At 28.2% G+C, this 18,580-nt stretch overlaps 1 protein-coding gene across 1 annotated transcript in view; it reads left to right on the forward strand.

Moving 5' to 3' along the window:
• Positions 1 to 324: 324 nt before the first annotated feature.
• LOC129968692 (eukaryotic translation initiation factor 5B-like) overlaps positions 325 to 18,580 on the forward strand; it is a 35,952-nt gene continuing 17,696 nt past the window's right edge. The window contains exon 1 of the mRNA XM_056082851.1: positions 325 to 494. The gene's annotated coding sequence lies outside the window, so the exon portion shown is untranslated. The remainder of the gene's footprint in view (positions 495 to 18,580) is intronic.

Consider the following 18,580-nt stretch of genomic DNA (forward strand, 5'->3'; position numbering starts at 1 on the left):
GCATCTTGTTAAATACCGAAGATCGAAAACGAAACTAACGATTTTTTTAAATGTAAAATAATTTAATTGAAATGAAATAATTTCATAAAATACATTGCTATATTATATTAAATTTATCTAAAAACCTTTCGTATGAAATGCAATAATATATTTTACATTTCCTTTAGTTGCTCCTTTAGACTGAAATCTCAAGACTCCCAGAATTAATTTATCCATTATTAGACAATTACTGTGCATCTTTAATTAATTCTTTTATATTTTGAAAATTTTATCTACATTAGATACAATATAATCTCAGTTTACTGAGTGACCCCGGAATTCAGAATACGTGTTCGTGTTTGCCAAAAGTGTGTTTTTGCCAACTGTGTTTTATTTATTTTAGTTTTTGAACCTAGACGTTGCGGATCTAAAAACTTATCGCTGTTGTCTGTAATTTGTTGAGATATTACTGCGTTCTAATAATTAATCTGTGGAATAACTTTGCAAATATAAGGGTAAGTTTCACAAAATTGATATTAGATTTTACTTTCTTTTTAGCGTGTATTAAATCATCATGGGAACTGAGTGAACATTCATCTTCAATAACCACCATATTAAAGATATTAAAATTTCTTTCAAATCACTGTTTGAAATTAGAAATGTTGTCTGGAGTATTTTTTATAGAAAACCCAGTTGTTTATATTGTGTATTTTTTGCGACGTAGGAATATGTCAGCTCTTAAATTTTAAACATAGAAAAATGATGCAACGGTTTTCCGTTTTACACTAAAATTGCCTTGATACTTATTTTAAAATCTTATGTTTATACATTGTATTTACAGTTGTCATTAAATTATATACTACTTGCATTATTTAATTTTGGTATTTATTAGCATTATTTTAGAGAATATATTTCATAAAAATTATATTCTGGTCATTATTCATATGTAGTTCTTAAGAAGAATGGAATATTATATAATTTTTTTAACTTTGAGCTAATTGGTAAAATGTATGTAAAAAAATGGTTCTATATTTATTATAATATGAGTACTTAACTATATTTTAACTCAGATTTCACCTAGAAAGTAAAATTAATTTTGCAGTAAAATGCAGTGTTTCTTCTATGTTATTTATATTATTATTGTTATTCAGTTTTAAATTTTAGAAAGGATTCGATTTTGATTACAAAGAATTTTTTTTTTTTTTTTACTTTATAAAATTTAAAAGTGTTTCTTTAAAACAAAAGTGTAATTTCAGTATTATGTTTTACTATATATGTTAAAATGTATTAAGTACCAGTTTGTAATGCTTTTTTTTATCGGTTCTGTTGTTTTTATTTGTGTAAATATTGCCATAAGTAAAATTTAGTATGTTGTTTATAAATGTAATTGAACCAATTATTGAGCATACATTTAATTGTTGGTATTGTATATTAATTGCAATTTAAAAAAGAAAGGAAAACTTTTTTCAAAATGTATTTGAAATCATTATTTATATATTTACTTATTAACAGTTCTTTCCAGATGGAATGCCCCCCCCCAAGATCCACAAACACAAAAGAAAATTATTATTATTATTGTCAATCTTAGACAAACAACTATTAATTTCTCACTTTAGGATAAATGTTGGATTTAAGTAGAAATGTTGGACTTTCAAATTTAGTGTTGATTTGGTGGAAAAGTCTTTGTTACTTAAATATTATGTATAAACATTGCAATAAAAGAATCTAATGAAGCATTAATAAACTACAAGGATATTTAATTAAAATAAAATCATTTAGAAATATCAAATGATATATTTTAAGCAAAACTGACTTCAGTGCTTTTCTTTGGTTGTTTTGCGGAATTACAAAATGACTCAGATTATATGCTTTCAATGATTGTAACAGCCAGTATATTTTTCCTACATGACAAGATCTTAACAAGCCTGTACGGATCTGTAGGATTACTTTTTTGAAGCCAGTTTATTTTTTGAAATTTTAATTTAATCTCTATGTAAGCAATTTTCAAGTAAAAAACAGGTTGCTGGCACCAGGAGAACCAGAAAAATACAGAAAATTTAAAAATCATCTAAAAAACAAGAAAAATTGAATATTTCCATAAAAACTGGGAATTTTAAGTTCTTTTTTATTTTTAATCTAAAAAATGCTGATCTCTGAATATTACAAGAACAGCAATCATGGCTATGGCATTAAAACTGAAACATTTGTGTAAACTCGCCAATTTTCTACTTGCTCCTTTTTTTTTCTTTTTTTTTTTTTTCTTTTTCTGCATAGATCAGTCTAATTTCAATATCAAAGACAGTTGTTCTTGTTCCATGAGAATCCCAGATTTCAGCTAATGAATATGCGAAACTACTTTAACTGTGTGAGAAAATACAATAACTTTCTGTAGTGAGAATAGCAACGTTCAATTTGCAGAAGCATTGCTGTGATGTTTAGTTGTTCACATTGTTTATTGAATAGTTTGTTTCGTATTTGAGAAACTGTAATCGAAGTAGATTAGAAAATTTTTTTAAACAATGTGTTGCTCAGCATGCTTTTTTAACATGTATTGGATGGATAAAAATATCAATCTTGATTTTGCTGAATGGGTTAGAGAAGTTTCACAAAATCCAATTGCTGCGTACAATTCATTTTATAAGAGGATAATTGGTTTAAGTAGTATGGGAAAATAGACACTTATTAGTCATTTCATTAGAGCAAGGCATATAAAATTGCATACCAGTTAAAAAAAAGTCATCATTGATATTAGACTTTTCATTTGAATGGAATACAGGAGATGACATTTCAAGTCTAAAAATATTGAATTCGATGTCGAAAATAAGCCTTTTAGTTCAAGAATAGCCATTTGAACTTTTAAGGGCATTAAAACTTGTTGTATCACTTTGTCCTTTAATGCCAATGACGGAAATATTTTCACATATGTTCACTTATAGCGAAATAGCCAAAAAATGTTCTTTAGATAGTATAAAAATGTCGTACATTATTTGTTACAGATTAATTCCATTTTTTCAACAATCTTTTAAGAAATCTTGTAGCAATAAAAAATTTGTAATAAGCTTTGGCAAAGCTCAGAATTGCATTTCACAAAAATACTAAATGTATCTTATTGTAAGATATTGGTGTGAGTCATCCAATATAATCTCCTCAAGATATTGGAATTCAGTATTTTTAAGGTATAACACTGCTTCCATTAGACATACTACTGCTTTGTGTTTGAGAATCTTTAAGGTAGTAAATTCAATTTTACAAATAAATATGAATGGACCAAATGTAAGATATGTCAAAGAACTTGCATTGAAAATGATTAAAATTTTAGATATAATTTGCATGTGGATTTCAGTATATACTGAATAAAAAGAAGATAGTATTCTTAGAGCAATGTATAGAATATTTAAAAATGGTCCAGCTAGACATGCCAATTTCCTGAAGTTGCTGGTTTTTCTGAATTTTCATTGAAATTTTTTTCTTTCTTCTGGGTAGAAAACATCAGTGTTTGTGAAAGTACTCTAAAAGTTTTTGACTACATTAAGAAATACATAGATTTAATTTTTTTTTTTTTTTTTTTTTTTGATCTGCCACAAGTGATAAAGTATAAATGGTTATTAGAATAAATAGATTCTGACTAAAATTAACTTCTTTTATGCTGCTAATATTCTTTAGCCATTTCTTTAAAAAATTCAGACATAAAAAACAATGGTCATTTCTTATATCAAAATGTTTTCAGTTTTATTAAACGGTTTATGAAAAACATTGTCAAAAGAAACATTATCAAAGAAGCAAAAACATGAGATACTTATTTTTGATAGAGCTTGTATATATTGCATATATGTTCCTAAGATTTAGAAAGATTAAGAAAAAATACCAATATTGGAATAATGATTGCAAGTTACTTGATTTCTAGTTGAATTACTAAAACAGAAAAAGAGAGGCTTTCTAGCAGAGTTTTTTTATGTTTGTGAAGAATTCTACGAAAATATTTGAATATATATACAAAAAGTTTTACTGTTTTAAAAATAGCATGTTGTTTAAATCCACATTTATTGAAGAATCTTGCTTTGTCCACTCATTAAAACTGTAGGATATTGTTATTCCATTATAACTAACATGAAGTGCTGTTAACATATTTCCTCTTATATTGCATATATGTACAAGGAAAATGCAGGGATTTTTTTTTTTCCAGACTTGAATAGAAATTCTGAACAAATATTGTGGCTATAAAATAAACTTTTAATTTTAAAACGTCATTAAAAAGGTATATCATATGACAATTTTAATATGTGTATGTAAGTGTGTGTGATGACATCTCTTAATCTAATTTAAATCTTCATTAATTTCCAAATTTTTATCTTAATTTAACCCATATTAATTTAAATCTAAAATGTTCTCTTATTTCCTGCTCCAGTTCCACCTCTTTTATTTAATTAATGCTACATGAGCTCTGCAAAACTGCTTTAATCAGCACTTTCACATGCGTCAAGTAAAGAGATAAAAATCTGTCAAGCTAAACAAATTCTTTTAAGAGATACTTAAATTCCTTAACCAGAATTAACACGTGTAAAGAAATCCCTGCCAGAATCTCATAACATAAAACCACCAAAAGAAAAATATTTGTCCCTTTCGCTCCTCTGCTCTTGTATCGTTTGTGAACAGACGCTAGTTTCGTCCTCGCTTCTTGTACATTAATTAAGCCTTCTGAGATGAAATAAATTTCAAGTTTAAAAATTCTATATATATATATATATATATATATATGTAATTTAAAATTTCCTAATGCTAAGTCTGCCAGTGTTGATTTATAAAGTAGTCAGCTAATAAAAAAAATTAAATTACTTTTTAATATGAAAAAAAAATGAAGAAAAAAAATCTGTATCATAATGTTCTAACATCTAAACAAAACTTTATTTTAATTTGTTTAAACTCAAGAAATAGCTTTTATGAATCAAATGAACACTGAAAATAAAAATCGTTTTCAAAGGTATCTTTAAACAATTGTCTCTTTTACTTCTTTAATAATTTGGATCTCTCTATGTGCCTCTGATTCAAAATTTTGGAGGTAGAAGAACTATTTTGGAATTATGCATTTGATCAAATCTTTTAATTTGATTTTTATAATTATTTTTGCTATCTTTGAAAGTAATGATGTTTTCAAATTAAATTATTTTGCATATCGAGTTTTTTTTTTATGTAAATATGTTTAATAAGTATAGTAAAAATTAAATGAAAAAAAATGCATATGATTCTATTAGTTAAGGTCCAGTTGAAGCCACTAACTCTTAATGATGCATTTTGCTTTTAAGAGAATAAACATTCAAGCTTGCAGTGCTGAAAGTTTTACTAAAGGAATAATAATAATAAAGCACATTTTTGGCTTTAAATTCAAATAATAACTTGCGTATAAAATTTAAATTTTGTGCAAACATTTTGTGAGATTGAATAATGTTGTCAAAATTAATGAAAATTGTTTGGTATAAATATTGTAAAATATTAAAAATTCAAAACTGAAGGTATTATTTTATTTAATGTAATCTGTTTTAACTGAAAACAGAGCTTCTTCTTTTTATATATAAGCATTATATTTTGCTGGTATGATTATATTATTATTATTATTGCATATGTATTTACAATTTGTAATTAAAAGAAGGGGGGGGGGAGATATGCAATCTTTATTATGTGTGCTTTTAAAAATTACAAATACTTCATTTTATTTGGCTTATCATTCATACACACACACACACACAAAAAAAAACTAAATCTATAAAGAAGGATTTCAGAGTTGTTAGAAGAAATTATTTTATTTGATGGCCATTGATATACTGAGCATTGCTCAGCATAAAATATATTGTGTTGCAACGATACATGCTCACTGTATATTCAAATTGAGATAAAAATTTAAAATATAAGATTAAATTAAGAATAAAAATATTAAATATTAAAATTGTTTAAATATATATATATATATATATTTAGAACTGTAGTTATTTTTTTCTCACTTCTTATTATTAATCAAGAAGTAACTATTTAATTTTGTCATGAAATCTTCACCAAGACCCATCTTAGCTTTCTATCAGCTTTTAATTTTAATTTTCCATAATTATTGAAAATGATGTAAAATTTACTGAAGTATACTATGGATAACAACTTAGAACCAAATAAATAAAATGATTTGAAATGAAATAAATAATCTGAATAAAATAAATTTGAAATGAAAAGAATGAAAATAAATAAAATGAAATATCTGTAATATATGCAGTCAGTAGGAATGGTAACATTGAAGATCAAACAATATTTTCTGTATATGGAAACTTTAATGTGTGGCATTTAGTGCATAAAAAATTCTCTATTTAACAAGGACACTCAGTAAATCCTTCCTGGTGCTTCATGGTAATTGTGAATGAAATGTGGAGATTTTTTTTCTTCTGTAGTTTAGAATTTTAAACGAACTTTTTATGAATTATTACTTGTATTTAGATACATGAAGTTTTTTAATATGACAAAAATTAAGTGACTTTGAATGTAAGTCTACTGAGATGAATTTTTAAAAATACTTTAAATTTTTGAATTTACTAATATACTTAGAAGTGTTTAAGCTTAGTGTAAAAAATTTAATTATTATACCTATTCATACACACACACAGCTTTGTGTAATGCACTATCATCCTCATATTTATCATTTTGCTTAAAGTATAAATTTTCATTATTTTGCTATTGAAAAATTACTTGAATGTTTATTATTAGTTTTCTCTGAATATATATTTGGTATAAGTAAGTGTAGGTATATAGTATAAGTTTGGTATAAATATAATTATGAATAAATCTTGTGTAGAAATTTGGTTAATTCATTTAAAATAGGCATTGATATTTTTTGAACTTTTTTGCATTATTCCAAAATATGTAGCATTTTATACTTAGTCTTTCTCAGTTGCAAACTAGAATCACCTGAATCTTTTGGAACTGTATTGCTTTCCATGAATTGATTTGTCCAAAAGATGACAGTTATATGCAATAATAATGCTAATCATAATTAAAATTCATACATTTATGTTATACTTTTGAGTTATTGTATTACATATCCACAAATAGTTAAAATGATAGTGAGTGAATCTATATCTGCCTATGTAATTTGTAGTATATATTTTTACCAAAATTCTGCCCATATGTACTGTTCTGGAAAAGAAATATGCCAAATTTCATGAATCCAACTCATTGTATTTTTGAATTTTCATATACTCATGCATATGGAAGTAGAGACTTGCTTTTGATAGAGAGTGCTATTATAGTGTAAAAATCACATACTAAATTTCATTCTTCTTGCATGTAAAACAGAGTCAGAATTCTAAAAATATATTTTTCAGACTCAAGGAGATCTGTTCCAAATTAAATCCTCTAGGGCATCCTTATGCAATACAAACCATGGAGTTGATTTTCGCTCTTTCTAATATCCAAAATAATTTTTTTTTATTGATTTTAATTTTGGTCTATATATAAACTGTTTTAAATTGTGAATTCAAATGTACTGAATGATTTGATTTCTGATTTATTTTCAAGAAAATTTATTTCAGTATTTCATCAATTAAAAAAAAAAATTGAATTGTAAAGTAATTTAAAACCAAATAGCAAAAAAAGAAAAGAAAAAAAAACCTTTTTATTACAAAACTAAATGCATTTTTATTACATGATTGGACAACTTTTAAATTATAAAGCAACCCATCTTGTTAAAATTATATTAAAAAATGTGATGTGAAATTTGCAAGCAATAATTGGGAATTCTATTGGGATAATATTCCTAAATTTAAAGAATACTTGATTTCAATTGAACAGATTCAAGTGTATAATGCTTGTAAATTAAATTTATCTCAAAATGCACTCCCTTGTCCTCTCCCCAAAAATTGATGGGCTTCCCAGAGTTATAAAGCTTTTAGGCAGTTTTCTTTGTATTTTTATTTATCTGATCTTGGGGAGATTACTGAATTTTTGAAAATCAATTTTTTGATAAGTATTACATTTTTTTCTTTGTAGGAAAAATAAAAATTAATGTAAACATCATTTACTTTTTTTATTGGGTGATTAATTACAATTATGTAAATAATTGTAGTACTTGGATCACAAATTCATGATTATGCTATATTAAAGTAAACTTCAAAATACTAAGTTTTTATTATTCAAAAAGTTAGATTTTCATTTTAAAATTTAACGGACAATCACATTCAATATAATAATTATTTTTAAAAGAAAAAAAAATGATTGAAAAACTTTTATTTAATGCGATTAGTTTTATATTTGTAAAAATGGAATTTTGTAATTGGTTTTCAACTCACCACCTGAAATACTCTATTTTTACATCTTCTAATTATTCACGTTTTCTATGAGAAGATTATATTTTGATGTTTTTTTTAGCTTAAGTATCAATTAATCAATTAATTAAATTTTATTTGAATAATATGGTACTGCTTGGTTATAAAATTTGAAAATGCATGAGTTAGCTTTGATATATGCATATCATGTTTACATTATACATGGATCATATACATATTAAATTACTTCTTTTCATCACTAATATGAGAATCTAAGGGATTTTAAAATGTCAAAATTGGAATTGAATATTATTTGAAATAATAACTATGCATATGCTCGTCTGTTTGTACATTTGATATACATTGCATACGTTACTATTTATGCATTTTTCCCACCAGAAATATTAAGATAGTTTAGTCATATGATGTGCAAAGAATTTTCCCTTTCTAGAGGGATATCTCTTCTTTCTAATAATTGTAAATAAAGAAGGTAATAATTGTATTTTTATGAAACATTTCATTTGCTTTGTATTTTTACAAGCATGTTTGCTTGCAAACGTTCTTTCAGCTGAAGCATACTCATGCATATTTTGAATATCTTCTCCCTTTTTTAAACATGGGAAAAAAGATTAATGAAACTTTTTTTCAAAAATCCAGGCTATTAGTACATAATTCTCATGTTAGCTCATTTCAATTTTTTAAGCAATAGATGCAATTCAGAGGAATAATGGATTATTTGGAAAGTATGGTGTATTTAATTGTTACTTATATATTTAGTAATCTTCTACAATTATATTCATATTTGACAAAGAATTAAAGTAAAAAAAGTTTTCCTCTATGGCATTAAGGAAAATTATGTACTCATAAAAAAAAAAAAAAAATGTTTTCAAACATTTTATGAATCTTGCACCAAAAATGCATCCTCAGTTTTTTTCTTTTCTATTTCCACCTTTCATTAGAATATAAGAAAGCGAATTTGTTATTTGCACGTTTGTTATTTTCATGATCAAATAAATGTATATTTAATATTACATTTATAAACGAATACATTTCTTTACTTTTATTGGCTCTTTTTTTAGAGTGGTGAAAAGTTGGGATATCTGTTGACTTTGTTATATTTGCCATCGAAATTTTTCCAGTGGGGAATTTTTTTAAATGTGATGTTTCATACGTATTATTACTTATTTTACTTAGTGTAGTTTGAAAAAAAAAAATCGAAATTTTTGACATTGAAACAAAAAATAACATTTTGATATCAAATACAGTTATTTCCCAAACAAAATTAGAATAAATTTCCTATCAAGAAACATTTATTGAAATATATTTTGAATTTTCTTTTAGCCAAATGATTTTGTTAAATTTTTCATGTTGAATTCTCGTTTAATAAATTGAATAAGTTTTTAACAAATCAAATAAAGGACGTTTTTAGAGATATATTTTATTAATATGCTAAAAATAGAAGCTTTAAAAAATTATTTATATTTTTCAACAGCTAATTAATTTCACTGATTTGCCAACAATTAAGTTCTTAAAATATTTTAGCAGTGCCGTCTGAAATACACAAGTTTACAAACTTTCAGCCTTTCTAGCACTTGAAGAAGTAAATGAAAAAATCAATTACCATATTTCATCTTTTTATGCACATAAAAGAATGAAATTATATAAAGGAACGTTTTTATTTGTGAATAGAAAAGTAGAAATTTTGTTATCTTAATTATTTTTTTATTTTCAATCTTTCATTTGCTATGCATTATTCTTGTAAATATTATGAAATCTTGAAATGAAGTTTTTTCATTTCTTTAGGAGCCGTTTGTTTGGAACGAAATTTAATTTCAATTAACCTATTAAATGATTATCTGATATTATTAAAATGAAGAATTTCATTAGTGTACGAAGTTTTAAAATTAGCTACTTAAAAAATAAAGTGAAAAATCCCTTCTCTAAAGAGTGATACAAATCGATTTAAACAAAGTGTGCAAAAGATGCTTCTTCTGTTAAATTAATTTGCGTCATAGTACAATTTATTTCCCATCAATATGAAAGCAAGTTTTGTATTTCTCAGCTTACTGAATTTCTGATTTCTTTACTGCTGTCTTCGAAATTTCTGAAATTTACTACTTCGAATAACATGATGACTTTCAGGCACGTTGTTTTTTATGCACCTGTTGGTGTGTCGAAAGTTGCTCTACATGCCACAGTGACTCACAGCATCTATTTTTCTTTAAGAAACGCAACTTGTGATGCAAAATAAATTTTTTATTAAATCAAATATATCAATCCGATAGTACGCCGATTTTTTTCCTCCAAGATATTACTAGTCTTTCTCTCTCTGTCTTGTATTATTTAAACACAAAATGAAGCGATGTTAGCATATATCTCTTTGTTTAATCATGATGACATTTGGCATGTGTGCTCCTGTAAACGAAAGGAATATCACTGCCATCTTTTTCAAAGTTTATTATAAATCAAAAACATTAAGCTGAGGTAAGATTTTGGCATTAGCCCGTAAGATCTTCGGAAAATATTATCTCACAAAAATGTTTACTGCGCCATCTTAAAATACTACGTTTTTAATGATAATAGTTTTACTGCCTAAAAATTTCCCTCCGAATTATATATATTATATAATTTGCAATAGTCATTTTGAATGTTTCAGTGAAACTCAGTCTAGCATAGCTAGTTAATCACAGTTTTCCTTTGTTAAAGCCATGGTTAACGAAATATATTGATACAGTAAATACATTTATTCTAAAGTAAATTTTCGCTTACTTGCTCTTTAATGCTTCATTTATGATGAGTTACTTTAATCACTGTGGGATTATAATTGAATCGAAATGAATAGACATTCCAAAGCGGTGTACCCTCCTATGAGATGGGTGAAGAAATGGTGTCGACGAAATACTAATACAGCCTGAGTAAAAACTTTAAGGCCAGTAAAAAATTTTGAGAAAATGTAAAATGAAATAAAAGGGATTCAAATAATATTAATTATTAAAGTTCATTGATAAAAAATAAATGCCATAAACATAATTTGTAAATACATAATTATGAGAAACATGTGGTTATTTAAAAAGTTAGTATTTCTGCCTGAGTAAAAACGTTAAGGCCACCAGTCATTTTTTAAAAATAAATATAATATAATCGTGTAATTACCATTGCAACTACTAGCTTGTGACAACGCTGCAATTTTCATATTTGTCTTACGTTTCTTCGAAGTATTGGTGATCTTTGTGAAGATGGCGAAGGGTAGGAAGTTAACTGATCGTGAAAGAGGACAGATCGAAGCTTTGTCTTCAACAGGAATGAGTAGTCGTGCTATTGTGATAAAGATAGGAAGGTCAAAGACTGTAGTCAACAAATTTTTTAAATTGAAAGACAATTATGGTAAAAAGAATACTGGGGGAAGACCTAAAGCTTTGTCCCCGCGTGATGAAAGAAGAGTTTGCCAACTTGCATCTACTGGAAAGTACTCAACCAGGAAACTGAACAGGTTTAAAAGTTTGTCAAAAAACGATTTATAACACAATTAGAAGGTCTGGAAGGTTCACTTATACAGCAAAATTGACTAAGCCTCAGTTACTGCAGAGACACAAATAGAGCGTTTGAACTTTGGCCAGAAAGTCATGACCTGGCACAACAAATGGATAGAAATTACTTTTTCTGACGGAAAAAAAAAAATGGAATTTGGATGGACCAGATGGCTGGAATTTCTACTGGCATGATATAAGAAAGGAAAAAGAAATATTCTCCAAACGCCAATTAGGTGGAGGGTCTGTCATGACTTGCGGCTGTTTTGCTTACAATGGTGTGGGCTCAATTGCATTCGTTTCAGGTAGAATGAATTCACAAGGATACCAAAATGTCCTAACAAATCATCTTTTGCCAAATGCTGAATGTCTTGCTGGAGAAAATTGGAAATATCAGCAAGACAAATGCATCAATCCATTCGAGTAACAGCACAAAAAATTGGTTCCAAGTCAACAATGTTGAAACTGTGAAATAGCAGCTAGATAACCTGACCTCAACCCAATCGAGAACCTTTAGGGTGACCTAGCAAGAAGAGTTTATGCAAATGGGAGACATTTTACATCAATAACAGAGCTGAAATCTACTATCGAAGATGAATGGTATAAAACCGACCCCACCCTTTGTCAAAAACTCGTTTCATCCATGAAAACAAGAATATTTGAAGTAATTCGAAGAAATGGCTCCTACACAACCTTCTAAGTATTTGTAATTTTTTTTCTTATATGTTATTTTCCATGTTGGCCTTAAAGTTTTTACTCAGGCCCAAATATTCATCTGTGTGTTCTGTAATATTTTCTAATAATAAAATATTTGCAAATTAATTTTTCTACTTTTTTTTACTTTTATTTAAGCTTAATAATTATTAATCAAATGATATTTTAATTCTTCAGTTTATATGTTTCCATTTTCTCAAAAATTTTTACTGGCCTTAAAGTTTTTACTCAGGCTGTATTTTGTAGGAATGAAGCAAGTGGACGAGATCACAAATATGCAATAATAATTTGATTCTAAATTTCATAGCTTTTATTTTTGTAACTTAATGTTTAAGGGATTTTAAGGCGTCTGTGCGAATGGACTCTCTCATTAGAAACTTAACTTTGTTCTGTTTCAAAAACTCTCTGCCGCATAAGAAGCAACCTCAAGATGATGAAGTAAACTGAAAAGGACGTCGAAATGTATTGGGTCATGGCCATAGAAAGTTGTTTTCGTGTCACTGAGAAGGTGAACGCGCTTTGACGGTATCTGCAAGCAGTATTATTCATTTCTCTTTTGCCTGTTGTAGTTGGCATTGTTTTTGTGCCAAAATGATTTTTTTTTATTTTAAAAAGTGTCCTTTTTATATATTTATTCCCTAGAATTATAAAATATTGTAAATGGCAGTCAAATTTTTCTTTCTTTGAAATGATGTCGGCCGATTAGTCAACGCGATCATTCAAAATACGCAACTTATTGGATCGATGAAATTGAACAGGCGCTCTTAATACTTTGTTGACCGATGACGAGATAACTCGTCTTTTCATGCCCGAACGTTGTTGACCGGTGACGAGATAACTCGTCTTTTCATGCCCGAACGTTGTTGACCGGTGACGAGATAACTCGTCTTTGCACTTTGATATATTTTTACCATACAAAAAAAAATTATTAGTTATTATTATTATTATTGTTATTGTTATTATTAGTTTTACTATTGTTTTGTGCAAATAAAATGTTTTGAAAATCACTTCGAATTTTATTCAATTACATTTTTTGCCCCGGTGACATGAGATATTTTCTATATCAAATAGCGGGTGCCATGCATACATTTTTGTGCGAAATGGCCGGTCAACAAAATAAATTTTTGTATGAAATTGCCGGTCAACAAAGTGTTAACACCAAACGTGTGGATTTTTTAAAAATCAAATTTTGTACGAAATCCGTTTGGGAAAAGGGTCCATCCCCATGCATGTGAACGTGACAAGAATGCAATTGCTGTTCTTTTTCAGAATCCTGTGTCTATCACATTGGGACGATTTTGCTCCCCAAAAGCACGATACACAGTGAATAAAAAGATTACTTTTCTACTGTATTTTAGCGCGTTTTTCTTTCAATTATTGTACTCCGATGCAGATTTTCATTTTGTTCTTGTTCTATTTTACGTCGATTCGAAACTGTTAATGTCTCTCTATACGTATTGTTTAATAGAAAAATAAACATCTGCTATATCATCCTCTTTTGGTCAAATAAAACCCCACAGGTGTGTGCGCGAAAGCGCAGGACCTTCCCTATGTGAAAGCAGGCAATAAGTAGATAGATGAAGTTGCTTTATCACCCAGATGGTAGGTTTATGTCGAACTTTGAACTCATCGGTGTGTCTATTCGTTCATAATTGAATGAGATAATTCAGAATGGTGAACGAAATGTGGTTTTTGATTTTGACGTTGACATTTTAATCAGTTTCAGTTTTGGACCTCTTTGCTCAAAGGGTAGGTTGCCAAATATATTTTCTTCACTATTCTGCTAAGTTTAACACAAGACGCCCACTCTTATGTAAGAGAAAGTGGATGAGATAACACTCCTGTTGGGTTGCGTAATGTCCCTTTTAAGTTCTTTCAATACAAAGGATATCTCAAAGATATGCACGCATTTTTGTCCCCCTTGAAATGCATTTCTAAACATTTCGAATAAATAAATTTCCTGCATGTGTTCCTATATACTTATCGTTTCATTTGCTACAATGCAGAACAAAATATTTATTTTCTTTCGCTTTCAGTTGCAATGGACTGTGGCTTCTTCGAATTATTGAATGGATTATTTTTTTATTTGAATTATTTTTTTCTTCTTTCAAGTCCCATGAATATTCTCTTAACTTATTGTTAAAATATCTAAATGTTTGAATATTTGTTAAAAATTTCTTTTCTTCAATATTTTTATATTTTTCTTATCAATTTTAGTGGAATAGGATCGAGATTTGAATAAAATCGATTGCATTCTACTGCCTGTAATTTATTTATTTGTCTTTAAAAATATATTAAAATGAAATCGACATTTATGTGCGTATTGCACCATTTATGAGCAACGCTGAACATAAAATGATTTCGGTAGAATTAAATCACGGTTCACACGAAGACCTTGAAGTTTATTTTTGTCACAAAATGTTTGTAATTTGCTATTGCTTTTCGGCATCGGTTGTAAATTTTAAATTGAATCAATTTTTAATTATTGTATAAATGTTTTAATGTTCAATCCAAGGCTGTAGCAATTTCTAGATCTTTGTGGGGAAACCATTTATTTTGCACTGGACTCACTAGATGGCACACCATGCCTTGGAGCGAAGAAAACTGAATATTGTGCTAGGAGTAGATGATAGATACAATGTATCAAAACTGTGAGTTTAAGTTTTTAACGAACACGTATGTTTTCACCTTTTGAACGCTTTTCAGATTGTCTCCACTATTTTCATCCTTATAAATTTTCTTTGGTAATGATTTTTTTTTAACTTTTAGAGATGCAAATTATTATTTATTTAATCCTTTTAAATGATAAGGTTATTTAAATTTTCACTTACCTTAGTTTGGATTTAAAATGTAACATTCTTACTTTTTTTTTTTTTTATGTAATCTTTTTTTAAATCGATTGCTGATTATCATTAGTTGCTGATTGTTTTAAAACAGTCTCAGGTTTCGAATTATAATCCTTCAAGTTATTTTAATTCCCATAAATTTTTTTTCTTATGTCAATGGTATCCGTTACATTCTTAATAACTTGAATTATAATTAACTGTTGCAGCTTTTTTGGATTTAATTGCTAACATTTTAAGTTTCCCCGACTCCGCTTTTCTTATGATGGTATTCTTTAACTTTTTATTTGAAAGTTTTCGGAAAAGAAGGCATATTCTTGTATCTGAAATTAAAAAAATATTTGCATAGATTAGCATTTTTCTGTATTTTATCTACACAAAAGCTCTTTCGAGTTACTGCAACTTTGTACTTTGAGAATATCCAAAGTAGGTCGCTGGTAAGGATTGGAATAAAATTTTCATAGAAAATGGTTATGTTGTCACGGTGGAACTTACTCCGTTAAAACTTATTTTATTTCGCGTGTGTGCAGTGTATTTATATTCTACTCTGTTATAGTGGAGTTGGGCCATTTCGAAATGATTCTTTGATCCCTTGAATTTCCTATTAACATGTATGATCGGTTGTAATAAAATGAGTTTATTGTGGCGATTTCGACTTTAAAATTAACAATTATAAAACATTTATTTATAAAATATTTTTGTTAACTGACGGCGTTTATACCTACCTTATGCTCTCTTTCACTGGGGATCTGTGAATCATTTCTTTAAGGCACTTAGTTCACTAGATTTATGTACAATGCATTAAATCAAACAAAAAATATGAAATGTGTCATTTTTTAAAATTTGAACTCTTTATATATGAATTTCATTTCAATTTTAACTGTATGATTATCGTATGCAAAGTATTATATATTGTTTATTTTTTAAAATTTCTTATATATTAAAATTGTTTTGAAAGTATAATTTAAAAAAAAATTCTAATTGCTGTTATTTAATTTGTTGATACGATTGCTGTGTTTTTTATAGAACTATATCAATTAAAAGTTATAATGCATAAATTGTTTAAAATATTAAATATTAAAGGTATAAAAATGGTTGTCTTCTATTACTACGTTTTAAGACTTTCTTCTTTCGTTCAGACTTTTAGTTTTTAAGATATCATATATATTGTGCATTGCTTTTGTGTGTTGAAATGCAACATAAATCTAAATTTAAAGCATTATGTATATTTGTATATTCTTCAAATAATTATTTTAATTTTCGGTTGAAGTATCATACAGAGCGACAGAATTCTAAAGCATGAACGCATTTTGTCCTCATTTTGAAACATAATTTATTTAATGATAAAATCCTATGCTAAGTTTGAGCTTTTTAGCCTTTGGTACTTTTAAGTTATCGCGTTCACATGTGTACAAAACGATATAGACATTAATTTTTCTTTTTGATGCTCTGAACCGTTGGGAATAAATCTCATAATTTTGAGCAATGATCGAAAGATGAGGATGACACCTAAGCCTGATTTTCATATACTGTTTCACCACATCAACGAATAAGTATATGGTTCTTGATGTCATATTTAACAAACATCATGGTTCACTTACACGATAGTTCATTGGGGCAATCAAGTTTCTAACCTTGCACCCATGTGCCACAAATTCGAGACTTCACTTCATTTGGATAGGAAGGTGCATGAAATTTGTTTAAAATGTGATACCTTTCTAAAATTTTAATGTAAATTCTTCAAATGAAATTTCTTCCTACCAGCTCGTTCCGGTTTTGAATAAGTGTTTTCATAGACAGACAGACATAGTTCCAAATTATGTTTTCTTGTTTTTCTATGTCTTGGGTAGATATTTGAAGTCGATATGAGTAGGTAAGTGTTTGAAGTGTACGAGTTTGTGAAAATGATTCATTTAAATGTATGGATGCATTTACCTAGATAGCATCCCTTTGCTGTTGCGACGACAATCCTATCAAAACATAGCGATATTCGAATGTGTTGCTTCCTGTTTCTCGATCGGTTAAAAATGGCCCGCTTTGAAACTTTGTTACTGCTTTTTAATCCTCCTCTATTTGCATCTTAATATTCATTCGCAATTTTGAACTTTTGACCATCATCGTTCACACTGCCCTTCCACTCCAGATGATTATGTGGCCAGTCTTATCCATCTTGGCAGAACATTGTATGTTTGAAAAAGGATCCTTTAAAAATAATTGATCCTATTTTATCAGTGACGCAATAGTTGAATCAAGTCTCGGCTTTCTATTTCTACGATGACCCCGCCAAATTCTTTACGTGCTCATCATCCATAATTTTGATGACCTTAGTTAGCACCTGGCCTGATTGCGGCCCTCCGCCTGGTATGGTTATGCGATTCGTTTTAGTGGCGCATAATGCATTACAAAATTCCCGATAGTTATATGGGGAAAAGGTAAAGGGTATAAAAAGCTCGTGAGCCTCCATTTTACGAGCGTTCTCCTGTGCAGGAATTTTCTGGAACTTTTTAAAGGTGCGCCCTCCTCCGATTTAATCCAATAACACCGGTTTTTCTGTGCCCGAGTGCGTTACTTTTATGCGCGTTTTATGGACTGCAGTCCGTACTTTTATATCGGCCATCGTATTTTTTAAAGCTGCCTTGCACTGGCTCCTTGGCCCCCATGTTTATTTTATAGAGGCCTGTTTTGTTAATGACGGGAGACATTTACTGCGCGTTGGCGAAATGTGAAATTTTGTTCCGTGTTCGCTTATCGAGTTAGTGTTCAAGATCGGATTCGTATGTGGGTGTTGTTTTTTTTAATCGAAAAAATAGTCTTATCATGGAGCGTAACTATACGCAGAAAAATCTAGTATACTCTGAAAAGTTGTTTCGTTTCGGTTTGTGGCAGAGTTCGTTTTACTTCTTTACTGCTACGAAGTATAGAAATAGAATTTATAATAACCGTCAAAGATTTGATCTTGAGATTTTTTTATAAATCTCCACATCTTAAATTAAACATTTTTTTTTCTTTTGCAGTTATGTCTATTTATGAACAATAATTTAGAAATCCAGTGAATTAAAATTGGTAATGATTTCTCTTCACAAAAATGATAGTTTTCATCCACATTTTAGATGTCTGTCGCGTTCATATGAACCATGATGGTTTAAGAACTTTACTATCTTGAGAGATAAAATTTCAAATGTAATTTTATCACTAGATTTGTACTTGTTTATCAAATCTGCCA

The sequence above is a fragment of the Argiope bruennichi genome, chromosome 5 (genome assembly GCF_947563725.1).
Source record: "Argiope bruennichi chromosome 5, qqArgBrue1.1, whole genome shotgun sequence".
Taxonomy (NCBI): Eukaryota; Metazoa; Arthropoda; class Arachnida; order Araneae; family Araneidae; genus Argiope; species Argiope bruennichi.